This window comes from Meles meles, chromosome 9, assembly GCF_922984935.1.
Source record: "Meles meles chromosome 9, mMelMel3.1 paternal haplotype, whole genome shotgun sequence".
Classification (NCBI taxonomy): Eukaryota; Metazoa; Chordata; class Mammalia; order Carnivora; family Mustelidae; genus Meles; species Meles meles.
This window is the reverse complement of record NC_060074.1, coordinates 115,672,678-115,685,010: the sequence shown is the minus strand read 5'-3', so window position 1 is coordinate 115,685,010 and position 12,333 is coordinate 115,672,678. Positions and strand designations below refer to the sequence as shown.

At 39.4% G+C, this 12,333-nt stretch overlaps 1 non-coding gene across 1 annotated transcript; it reads left to right on the top strand.

Moving 5' to 3' along the window:
* Window positions 1-3,614: 3,614 nt before the first annotated feature.
* LOC123951233 lies at window positions 3,615-3,721 on the top strand. The gene has a single exon (XR_006820383.1). It is a non-coding gene; the product is annotated as a U6 spliceosomal RNA (small nuclear RNA).
* Window positions 3,722-12,333: the final 8,612 nt, after the last annotated feature.

Sequence of the window (12,333 nt, the reverse complement as noted above, 5' to 3'; positions counted from 1 at the left end):
TTTAACCCACTGAGCCTCCCGGGCACCCCTGAAGGATATTTTCCAAAGAAGACATCCAAAATGCCAAAAGACATGAAACATATGTTCACATGTGTTCAACATCACTAATTATCAGGAAAATGCACATCGAAACCACAAGATATCACCTTACACTTGTTAGACTAAAAAGTCTAATTTGTTATTGTTATTATCAAATGTACAATACACAGCAAGAGGAGAGAGGAGAGACTGTGGGTAAAATGCAATCCTTTTATACTATTGGTGTGAATGTAATTTATTGTATCCACTACATAAAACAGTATGGACATTCCTCAAAAAATTAAAAAATAGAATTTCATATGATCCAGAAATTCCACCTCTGGGATACAACCAATGACAATGAAACCACTATCTCAAAAAGATATCTGCATCCCCATGTTCATTCTAGCATTATTCATAATAGTCAAGACATGGAAATGACCTTAGTGTTCATCAATGGATGAATGGATAAGCCATACACACACGCACACATGCACGCACACACACACACACACACCTACAGTGAAATATTATTCATCCATAAAAAGAAGGAAATTCTGCCTTTTGTGACAACATAGATGGATCTTGAGGGCTAAGTGACATATGTCAAAGACAAATAATGTATCATTTCACCTGTATGTAAAATCTTAAAAAGCTGAATTCATAGAAGTAGAAAGTGGAAGTGTAGTTGCAGGGGTTGGAGGGTGGGGGAAATGGGGAGATGTTGGTCAAAGGATACAAACTTCCAGCTATAAGATGAATAACTTTGGGGATCTAATGTACAGTATAGTGACAATAACTGACACTATAGTATTATATACTTGAAAGTTTTTCAGAAAGTGGTCCAGTTTCATTCTTCTTCATGTGACTCTCCCATTTTCCCATCACTATTTGTTGAAAAGATTGTCTTTTTTTCCATTGGATAGTCTTTCCTGCTTTGTTGAAGAGTCATTGACTATAGAGTTGAGGGTTCATTTCCGGGTTCTCTATTATTTTCCATTGACCTATGTATCTGTTTTTGTTCCAGTACCATACCGTCTTGATGACTACAGCTTTGTAATATAGCTTAAAGTCTGACATTGTGATGTTACCAGGTTTCTTATACCATACACAAAATTAAGCTCAAAATGGACTAAAGGAATCCACTAAAATCCTAAAGGAGAATTTCAGCAGCAACCTCTTTGATCTCAACACAACTTCTTACTAGACATGTCTCCAGAGGCAAGGGCAACAAAAGTAAAAATGAACTATTGGGACTTCTTCAAGATAAAAAAAAAGCTTCTGCAGAGAGAAGGAAACAATCAGCTAAACTAAAAGGCAAGCTATGCAATGAGGGAGAATATTTGTAAACGACTTATCAGATGAAGGGCCAGTATCCAAAATCTATAAAGAACTTATAAAACTCAACACCCAAAAAAACAACAAATCCAGTCAATAAATGGGCAGAAGACATGAACAGATAGTTCTCCAAAGAAGATATACAAATGGCCAACAAACACATGAAAAAATGCCCCACATCACTCAGCATCAGGGAAATACAAATCAAAACCACAATGAGATAACACCTCACACCAGTCAGAATGGCTAAAATGATCAACTCAGGAAACAATAGATGTTGGCAAGCATGCAGAGAAAGGGGAATACTCTTACACTGTTGGTGGGAGAGCAAGGTGGTGCCAACACTCTGGAAAACAGTCTGGAGTTTCCTCAAAAAGTTAAAATAGAGTTACCCTTTGAGCTAGCAACTGCACTACCTGGTCTTTATCCTAAGGATACAAACATAATGATTCAAAGGGGCACATGCACCCCAATGTTTATAGTGGCAATGTCCACAATAACCAAACTATGGAAAGAGCCCAGATGTCCATCAACCCAAGAATGGATCAAGAAGAAATTATATATATATATATATAATATAATGTATAATATATATAATATATAAATTATATATAATATAATTATATATAATATATATTTTATATATATTATATATTAATATATATTAAATATATTAATATTATATATATAATATATAATATAATATATATTAATATTATATATAATATATAATATAATATATATTATATATTATATAATATATATATAATGGGATATTACTCAGACATCAAAAAGAAGGAAACCTTGCCATTTACAATGAGGTGGATGGAACTAGAGGGTATGAGGCTAAGTGAAATACAGTTAAAGAAAAATAAATACCATATGATTTCACTCATATGTGAAATTTAAGAAACAAAACTGATGAACATAGGGGGAGGGAAGAAAAAATAAAATAAGATAAAGACAGAGAGGGAAGCGGGGAGGTAGGTGGGGGGATGGGGTAATTAGATGGTGGGAATTAAGGAGAGCACTTGACATAATGAGCACTGGGTGTTATACACACCTGAGGAATCACTAAATTTTACTTACCCCTGAAACTAATACTACACCATATGCTAACTAACTTGAATTTAAATAAAATTTTGAAAGAAAAAAAAGTTGCTGAGAAAGTAAACCTTCAATGTTACTACTATACCCTATGTTGTGGGGAGATGTTTTGCCATATTTACATGTTTCAAATAATCAGATGGTACACCCTAAACTTTCATATGGGTATGTCAATAATATCTCAATACAGTCAGGAAAAAAATATAATACAACTTAAAAATCTGTAAAGTACTTGAATAGACATTTCTCCAAAGAATGTATACAAATGGTTGATAATTACATGAAAAATTCCTTAATATCACTAATCACCAGGGAAATGCAAATCGAAACCATGATGAGATATCACTTCATGCTCATTAGAATGACTATTGTTAAAAAAACAACAAAAACACAGAAAATAACAAATAATTAATTGGTAAGGATGTAGAGAAATTAGAGTTCTTTGTCGGTGCTTGTGGGAATATAAAATGGTATATAAAAAGGTACAATGTGAAAAAAAGTACAATGGCTCCTCAAAAAATTAAACATAGAATTACCATTATGACCCAACAATTCTAGTTCCAGGTAAATACACAAAAGTTATGAAAGTTGAAACTTGAACAGATATATGTACACCAACATTCACAATATTCACAATAGACAAAAGGTGGAAACAACTCAAATGTCTATCAAGGGAAGAATGGATAAAAAAATGTGGTAATATAGTATAATATTATTCAGCCTTAAAAAGGAATGAATTTTCATTCATAACTACAACATACATGAACCTTGAAAACCTTATGCTAAGTGAAATAAACTAGACACAAAAGGACAAATATTGTATGATTCCATCTATATGAATTACCTAGAACAGTCAATTTCATAGAGAAAGAAAGTAGAATACAGGTTACCAGCACCTAGGGGGAGAGATGAATGAAGAGTTTTGCTTAAATGGTAGAGTTTCTGTTGGGGGTCATAAAAATATCTTGAAAATAGAGATGATGGTGTATAACTATGTGAATGGACTTAATGACACTGAATTATACACTTAAGGTATATTGAAATGAAAAATTCAATGTTACATATATTTTACCAGAACTTTTATAAAGAAAAAGAAACAAACTGTTACAGCTTTTTTTAAAAGATGGAAGTTTTAAAATATAGGTAATTTTGTGCTCACTTTTGCAGGACATATATTAAAACTGGAACAATACAGAGAAGATTAACATTGTCCCTATGCAAGGATGACATGCAAATTCATGAAGTGTTCCATATTTTTAAAACAGTTTTTTTTTTCCATTTTATTTTTTCAGTGTAACAGTATTCATTCTTTTTGCACAACACCCAGTGCTCCATGCAAAACGTGCCCTCCTCATTACCCACCACCTGTTCCCCCAACCTCCCACCCCTGACCCTTCAAAACCCTCAGGTTGCCCCAACCTCCCACCCCTGACCCTTCAAAACCCTCAGGTTGTTTTTCAGAGTCCATAGTCTCTTATGGTTCGCCTCCCCTCCAAAATGTCCATAGCCCGCTCCCCCTCTCCCAATCCCACCTCCCCCCAGCAAACCCCAGTTTGTTTTGTGAGATTAAGAGTCATTTATGGTTTGTCTCCCTCCCAATCCCATCTTGTTTCATTTATTCTTCTCCTATCCCCCTACCCCCCCCATGTTGCTTCTCCATGTCCTCATATCAGGGAGATCATATGATAGTTGTCTTTCTCCGATTGACTTATTTCACTAAGCATGATACGCTCTAGTTCCATCCACGTCGTTGCAAATGGCAAGATTTCATTTCTTTTGATGGCTGCATAGTATTCCATTGTGTATATATACCACATCTTCTTTATCCATTCATCTGTTGATGGACATCTAGGTTCTTTCCATAGTCTGGCTATTGTAGACATTGCTGCTATAAACATTCGGGTACACGTGCCCGTTCGGATCACTGCGTTTGTATCTTTAGGGTAAATACCCAGTAGTGCAATTGCTGGATCATAGGGTAGTTCTATTTTCAACATTTTGAGGAACCTCCATGCAGTTTTCCAGAGTGGTTGCACCAGCTTGCATTCCCACCAACAGTGGAGGAGGGTTCCCCTTTCTCCACATCCTCTCCAGCATCTGTCATTTCCTGACTTGTTAATTTTAGCCATTCTGACTGGTGTGAGGTGATATCTCATTGTGGTTTTGATTTGTATTTCCCTGATGCCGAGTGACGTGGAGCACTTTTTCATGTGTCTGTTGGCCATCTGGATGTCTTCTTTGCAGAAATGTCTGTTCATGTCCTCTGCCCATTTCTTGATTGGATTGTTTGTTCTTTGGGTGTTGAGTTTGCTAAGTTCCTTATAGATTTTGGATACTAGCCCTTTATCTGATATGTCGTTTGCAAATATCTTCTCCCATTCTGTCAGTTGTCTTTTGGTTTTGTGAACTGTTTCCTTTGCTGTGCAAAAGCTTTTGATCTTGATGAAATCCCAAGAGTTCATTTTTGCCCTTGCTTCCCTTGCCTTTGCCGTTGTTCCTAGGAAGATGTTGCTACGGCTGAGGTCGAAGAGGTTGCTGCCTGCATTCTCCTCAAGGATTTGGATGGATTCCTTTCTCACATTGAGGTCCTTCATCCATTTGGAGTCTATTTTCGTGTGTGGTGTAAGGAAGTGGTCCAATTGCATTTTTCTGCATGTGGCTGTCCAATTTTCCCAGCACCATTTATTGAAGAGGCTGTCTTTTTTCCATTGGACATTCTTTCCTGCTTTGTCGAAGATTAGTTGACCATAGAGTTGAGGGTCGATTTCTGGGCTCTCTATTCTGTTCCACTGATCTGTCTGTTTTTGTGCCAGTACCATGCTGTCTTGATGATGACAGCTTTGTAATAGAGCTTGAAGTCCGGAATTGTGATGCCACCAACTTTGGCTTTGTTCTTCAATATTCCTTTGGCTATTCGAGGTCTTTTCTGGTTCCATATAAATTTTAGGATTATTTGTTCCATTTCTTTGAAAAAAATGGATGGTATTTTGATAGGGATTGCATTAAATGTGTAGATAGCTTTAGGTAGCATAGACATTTTCACAATATTTATTCTTCCAATCCAGGAGCATGGAACATTTTTCCATTTTTTTGTGTCTTCCTCAATTTCTTTCATGAGTACTTTATAATTTTCTGTGTATAGATTCTTAGCCTCTTTGGTTAGGTTTATTCCTAGGTATCTTATAGTTTTGGGTGCAATTGTAAATGGGATTGACTCCTTAATTTCTCTTTTTCCAGTCTTGTTGTTGGTGTACAGAAATGCAACTGATTTCTGTGCATTGATTTTATATCCTGACACTTCACTGAATTCCTGGACAAGTTCTAGCAGTTTTGGAGTGGAGTCTTTTGGGTTTTCCACATATAGTATCATATCATCTGCGAAGAGTGATAGTTTGACTTCTTCTTTACCAATTTGGATGCCTTTAATTTCTTTTTGTTGTCTGATTGCTGAGGCTAGGACTTCTAATACTATGTTGAATAGCAGTGGTGATAATGGACATCCCTGCCGTGTTCCTGACCTTAATGGAAAAGCTTTCAGTTTTTCTCCATTGAGAATGATATTTGCGGTGGGTTTTTCATAGATGGCTTTGATAATATTGAGGTATGTGCCCTCTATCCCTACACTTTGAAGAGTTTTGATCAGGAAGGGATGCTGTACTTTGTCAAATGCTTTTTCAGCATCTATTGAGAGTATCATATGGTTCTTGTTCTTTCTTTTATTAATGTGTTCTATCACATTGATTGATTTGCGGATGTTGAACCAACCCTGCAGCCCTGGAATAAATCCCACTTGATCGTGGTGAATAATCCTTTTAATGTACTGTTGAATCCTATTGGCTAGTATTTTGGCGAGAATTTTTGCGTCTGTGTTCATCAAGGATATTGGTCTGTAGTTCTCTTTTTTGGTGGGATCCTTGTCTGGTTTTGGGATCAAGGTGATGCTGGCCTCATAGAATGAGTTTGGAAGTTTTCCTTCCATTTCTATTTTTTGGAACAGTTTCAGGAGAATAGGAATGAGTTCTTCTTTAAATGTTTGGTAGAATTCCCCTGGGAAGCCCTTTGGCCCTGGGCTTTTGTTTGTTTGGAGATTTTTGATGACTGTTTCAATCTCCTTACTGGTTATGGGCCTGTTCAGGTTTTCTATTTCTTCCTGGTTCAGTTGTGGTAGTTTATATGTCTCTAGGAATGCATCCATTTCTTCCAGATTGTCCAATTTGTTGGCGTAGAGTTGCTCATAGTATGTTCTTATAATTGTCTGTATTTCTTTGGTGTTAGTTGTGATCTCTCCTCTTTCATTCATGATTTTATTTATTTGGGTCCTTTCTCTTTTCTTTTTGATGAGTCTGGCCAGGGGTTTATCAATCCTATTGATTCTTTCAAAGAACCAGCTCCTAGTTTCATTGATTTTTTCTATTGTTTTTTTGGTTTCTATTTCATTGATTTCTGCTCTGATCTTTATGATTTCTCTTCTCCTGCTGGGTTTAGGGTTTCTTTCTTGTTCTTTCTCCAGCTCCTTTACGCGTAGGGTTAGGTTGTGTACTTGAGACCTTTCTTGTTTCTTGAGAAAGGCTTGTACTGCTATATATTTTCCTCTCAGGACTGCCTTTGCTGTGTCCCACAGATTTTGAACTGTTGTGTTTTCATTATCATTTGTTTCCATGAATTTTTTCAATTCTTCTTTAATTTCCTGGTTAACCCATTCATTCTTTAGAAGGATGCTGTTTAGTCTCCATGTATTTGGGTTCTTTCCACCTTTCCTCTTGTGATTGAGTTCTAGCTTCAGAGCATTGTGGTCTGAAAATATGCATGGAATAATCCTAATCTTTTGATACCGGTTGAGACCTGATTTGTGACCCAGGATGTGATCTATTCTGGAGAAGGTTCCATGTGCACTAGAGAAGAATGTGTATTCTGTTGCTTTGGGATGAAATGTTCTGAATAGATCTGTGATGTCCATCTGGTCCAGTGTGTCATTTAAGGCCTTTATTTCCTTGTTGATCTTTTGCTTGGATGATCTGTCCATTTCAGTGAGGGGAGTGTTAAAGTCCCCTACTATTATTGTATTATTATTGATGTGTTTCTTTGATTTTGTTATTAATTGGTTGATATAGTTGGCTGCTCCCATGTTAGGGGCATAGATATTTAAAATTGTTAGATCTTCTTGTTGGACAGACCCTTTGAGTAGGATATAGTGTCCTTCCTCATCTCTTATTATAGTCTTTGGCTTAAAATCTAATTGATCTGATAGAAGGATTGCCACCCCAGCTTTCTTCTGATGCCCATTAGCATGGTAAATTGTTTTCCACCCCCTCACTTTAAATCTGGAGGTGTCTTCGCGTCTAAAATGAGTTTCTTGTAGGCAACATACTGATGGGTTTTGTTTTTTTATCCATTCTGATACCCTGTGTCTTTTGATTGGGGCATTTAGCCCATTAACATTCAGGGTAAGTATTGAGAGATATGAATTTAGTGCCATTATTAGCCTGTAAGGTGACTGTTACTGTATATTGTCTCTGTACCTTTCTGATCTACTACTTTTAGGCTCTCTCTTTGCTTAGAGGACCCCTTTCAATATTTCCTGTAGAGCTGGTTTGGTGTTTGCAAATTCTTTCAGTTTTTGTTTGTCCTGGAAGCTTTTGATCTCTCCTTCTATTTTCAATGATAGCCTAGCTGGATAGAGTATTCTTGGCTGCATGTTTTTCTCGTTTAGTGCTCTGAATATATCATGCCAGCTCTTTCTGGCCTGCCAGGTCTCTGTGGATAAGTCTGCTGCCAATCTAATATTTTTACCATTGTATGTTACAGACTTCTTTTCTCGGGCTGCTTTCAGGATTTTCTCTTTGTCACTAAGACTTGTAAATTTTACTATTAGGTGACGGGGTGTGGACCTATTCTTGTTGACTTTGAGGGGGGTTCTCTGCATCTCCTGGATTTTAATGCTTGTTCCCTTTGCCATATTAGGGAAATTCTCTCCAATGATTCTCTCCAATAGACCTTCTGCTCCCCTCTCTGTTTCTTCTTCTTCTGGAATCCCAATTATTCTAATGTTGTTTCATCTTATGGTGTCACTTATCTCTCGAATTCTCCCCTCATGGTCCAGTAGCTGTTTGTCCCTCTTTTGCTCGGCTTCCTTATTCTCTGTCATTTGGTCTTCTATATCACTAATTCTTTCTTCTGCCTCATTGATCCTAGCAGTGAGAGCCTCCATTTTTGATTGCACCTCATTAATAGCTTTTTTGATTTCAACTTGGTTAGATTTTAGTTCTTTAATTTCTCCAGAAAGGGCTTTAATATCTCCAGAGAGGGTTTCTCTAATATCTTCCATGTCTTTTTCGAGCCCGGCTAGAATGTTCAGAATCGTCATTCTGAACTCTTGATCTGACATATTACCAATGTCTATGTTGATTAGGTCCCTAGCCTTTGGTACTGTCTCTTGTTCTTTTGTTTGTGGTGATTTTTTCCGCCTTGTCATTTTGTCCAGATAAGAGGATATGAAGGAGCAAATAAACTACTAAAAGGGTGGCAAAGAGCCCGGAAAAATGCGCTGTAACCAAATCAGAAGAGACCCCAAATTGTGGGGGGGAGAAAGGGGATAAAAACAGGTTCTGAAAAAAAAAGAAAGAAAGAAAAAAATTTAAAAAATAAAACAAATAAAAAAATATAAAAAAGAAAGAAAAATATATATATATTTAGATGAACTAGTCAAAAAACGTTAAAAAAGAAAAGAGTAAAAGTTTTACAAAATTTAGCAGAAGAAGAAAAAAGAAAAAAGAAAAAAAAAATTGAAGTAGCTGCAAGACTAAAGAATCATGGGGAGAAAGCCATGAGTTCCGTGCTTTGCTTTCTCCTCCTCTGGAATTGCTCTGCTGTCTAAGGAATTGAACCTGCTTTCTCCTTGATAGATGAACTTCGTCCTGGCTGGATATTTTGTTGATCTTCTGGGGGAGAGGCCTGTTGTAGTGACTCTCAATTGTCTTTGCCCGAGGCGGGATTGCACCGCCCTTACCGGCGGCCGGACTAAGTAATCGGCTCGGGTTCGCTTTTGGGAGCTTCTGTTCCCTGAACGCTTTCCGTAGAGTTCCGGAGGACGGGAATGAAAATGGCGGCCTCCCAGTCTCCGGCCTGGAGGAGCGGAGAGCTTGGGGCCCCACTCCTCAGTGCGCCCCCAGAGGACAGCACCCAATCACTCCCGTATCCCCAGCCTCTAGCCGCGCTCCAAGCTCACCCAGCCCACGACCAGTTCAAGGTAACCCCGAGCTGAGAGTTCAGTCCTCGGCTCTGTCTCTGCAGCCGGCTTCTCCATTCTAATACCTGCGAGCTCTCTGACACTCCGACACCCCCGATCCTTCTGTGACCCTGCAGGGCCTGGGGCCACGCTGGCCCCATGTGGGCTTCACCCTGGTTTAGCCTCTGGAGCAATGTCCCTCAGTGGAACAGACTTTTAAAAGTCCTGATTTTGTGCTCCGTTCCTCCGCCGCTTGCCGGGAGCCGGCCCCTCCCCCCGTGGTCTATCTTCCCGTCGTTTTAGATTCACTTCTCCGCCAGTCCTACCTTTCAGAAAGTGGTTGATTTTCTGTTTCTAGAGTTGCTGTTCTTCTCTTCGCTCTCCCGTTGGATTTGTAGGTGTTTGCAATGTTTTGATAAGCTATCGAGCTGATCTCCTGCTACCTGATGTAGTCTCAGGCTGCTACTTCTCCGCCGTCTTGACTCCTCCCTAAAACAGTTTTTTAAAAATAAAACAAAATAGGGGCGCCTGGGTGGCTCAGTGGTTTAGGCCGCTGCCTTCGGCTCAGGTCATGATCTCGGGGTCCTGGGATCGAATCCCGCATGGGGCTCTCTGCTTGGTGGGGAGCCTGCTTCCCTCTCACTCTCTCTGCCTGCCTCTCTGCCTATTGTGGTCTCTCTGTGTCAAATAAATAAATGGAGTCTTTAAAAAAATAAATTAAAAAAAAAAAACAAAATACAGTTACTTTTGAAAAAACAAGAAACCACCCAGTCATTGCAGTACACCACATCATGTGAATGTATCCCTAATGCTAGTTTGTTTGAGATTGTGGAGGACATCTTTCTGCAGGGGAACTAGACTGAGTACTAGGGTGCCTCTTGCCACATCCATCCTTGGAGCCATCATCCTTCTTCCCTACTCCAAATTATGGCTCTTTAAACCACCTATTCCACCTTTCCAAATTGTGGCTCTTGAAGTCTTTCTTCTCCATGTTGACAGTGCCAGCTCTCTCATTCTTCCTTGTGGGCATAGGATCCCACCACCTCACCTCGCAATCTTCTCTGAGGCTCTATTGAGTTTAGGCTACAAACCTGGATTTTTGCACCCCAACTGAAGCACTTGACAGGCTACTGTCATATTTGTGCTCACAGTCAGGTGAAATCCTTTGAATTTGTCAGAAAGCAAAGGTTATGGCCAGAAGGTCTGAGACCCACCCCGGTGAATCAATAACCAGGGAACAAGCAAAGAACCCTAAGGGCCCATGCCAGGAAAGAAAAGGGTTAGAGTCACAGTGCAAAAATGTTGTGAGTCCTGATGAGAAAACTACATGTATTATAAAAAATAACATAATGCAAGTTTACAATAGAACACTATTAAAAATCAGTCAGTAATGTCTGAACTGGGACATCCTGGTATGAAAGATCTTTCCAGAGGTCCTTGGAGAAGACCTGATCCAGTCTTTGGGGAAGGAAAAAAAAATATGTATTATAAATTGTCCATATAGTTTGTTTTGTTTCTTAAAAATAAGGTTACTTTAAAACTCTCTGACAGACGAAAGTAGATGGCTTAGAATAGCTCTCAATGGCCAAAGGGTGACAAATTGGAAAGGAAAAGAACAATTATCACTCACTGGAAGAAGTTAAGCTCATAATTATTCCTCAAAAGGGGAAAAGTTTAAGAAAAATATAAAGTCCTTGTAATGAAGAAGAGGGAAGACCATAATAAAAGAAACAAATGTTTATTAACTTTAACTAGTAAGGACTATGGAGTCTGTAGGAGTCTTATTTTTGATTCACGGTATATGTCGCAATGAAGCATAGATCCTCCTTTGTTTCTACCTAATAGGGGAAGAATTGACTAAAGGAACTCTGATGGCCAGAAACTGACAGGAAAGGTCAGGACTATACCACCAACACCTGGAGAGGGGACATCTGGGATCATGCATGCTGCATCAGTCAGCAAGTAAAAGACTCTTCAACTGCAAAAAATGCAATAAAGTGGGCTCATCCAAAGGCAGTGGGAGACCCTCTCTGGGGGAGGGAACAGCAATGGAACTCTTGACTCTGGGGTGTCGAGAAAGTCATGGCCTTTGCCATTTGCCCTAGCCCTGATCTCTTTCTGGCCTCAGCCCAAACCTGGACGGGGCGACCCCTGTGTCTTTCCTTCCATCACTCATTGCCTGCATTCACCCCTATTGTGTGGAATCAGCCCCTTACCACCACCCTCTTCTGCAGCCCGCTTTCCCACCTTGAGGAATCAACAGCTTTGTCAGCACCAGCTGTGTGTTCTTGCCCCTCTCCACCCCACCCCACACCTCTTCCCCCACGTTCTTGGCACTGCTCCTTGAGCCATCCGGTGATTACTTAAGCCATACTTTATTCCTTTCCCCCAGCATGCCATCCCTCTGATCTCTGCCCAGCGGGGAGATAGTTCCGGCAACGTTTCTGCTCTTCCCAAGACTGCTGCGGGGCAAGCAGCAGAACACCTCACACAATGAGTAGCAGTAAAGGAAGTGCCTTGCTCCCATAAATAATATAATCTGGTCCAAGGAAGGCACTCTGTAAAGAAGGTTCTGTAAGACTTCTGCCGCGCATCAGGAGACTGGCCTGCCCCAAACCCGCTCTGAATCCTGCGTAGGAATCTCG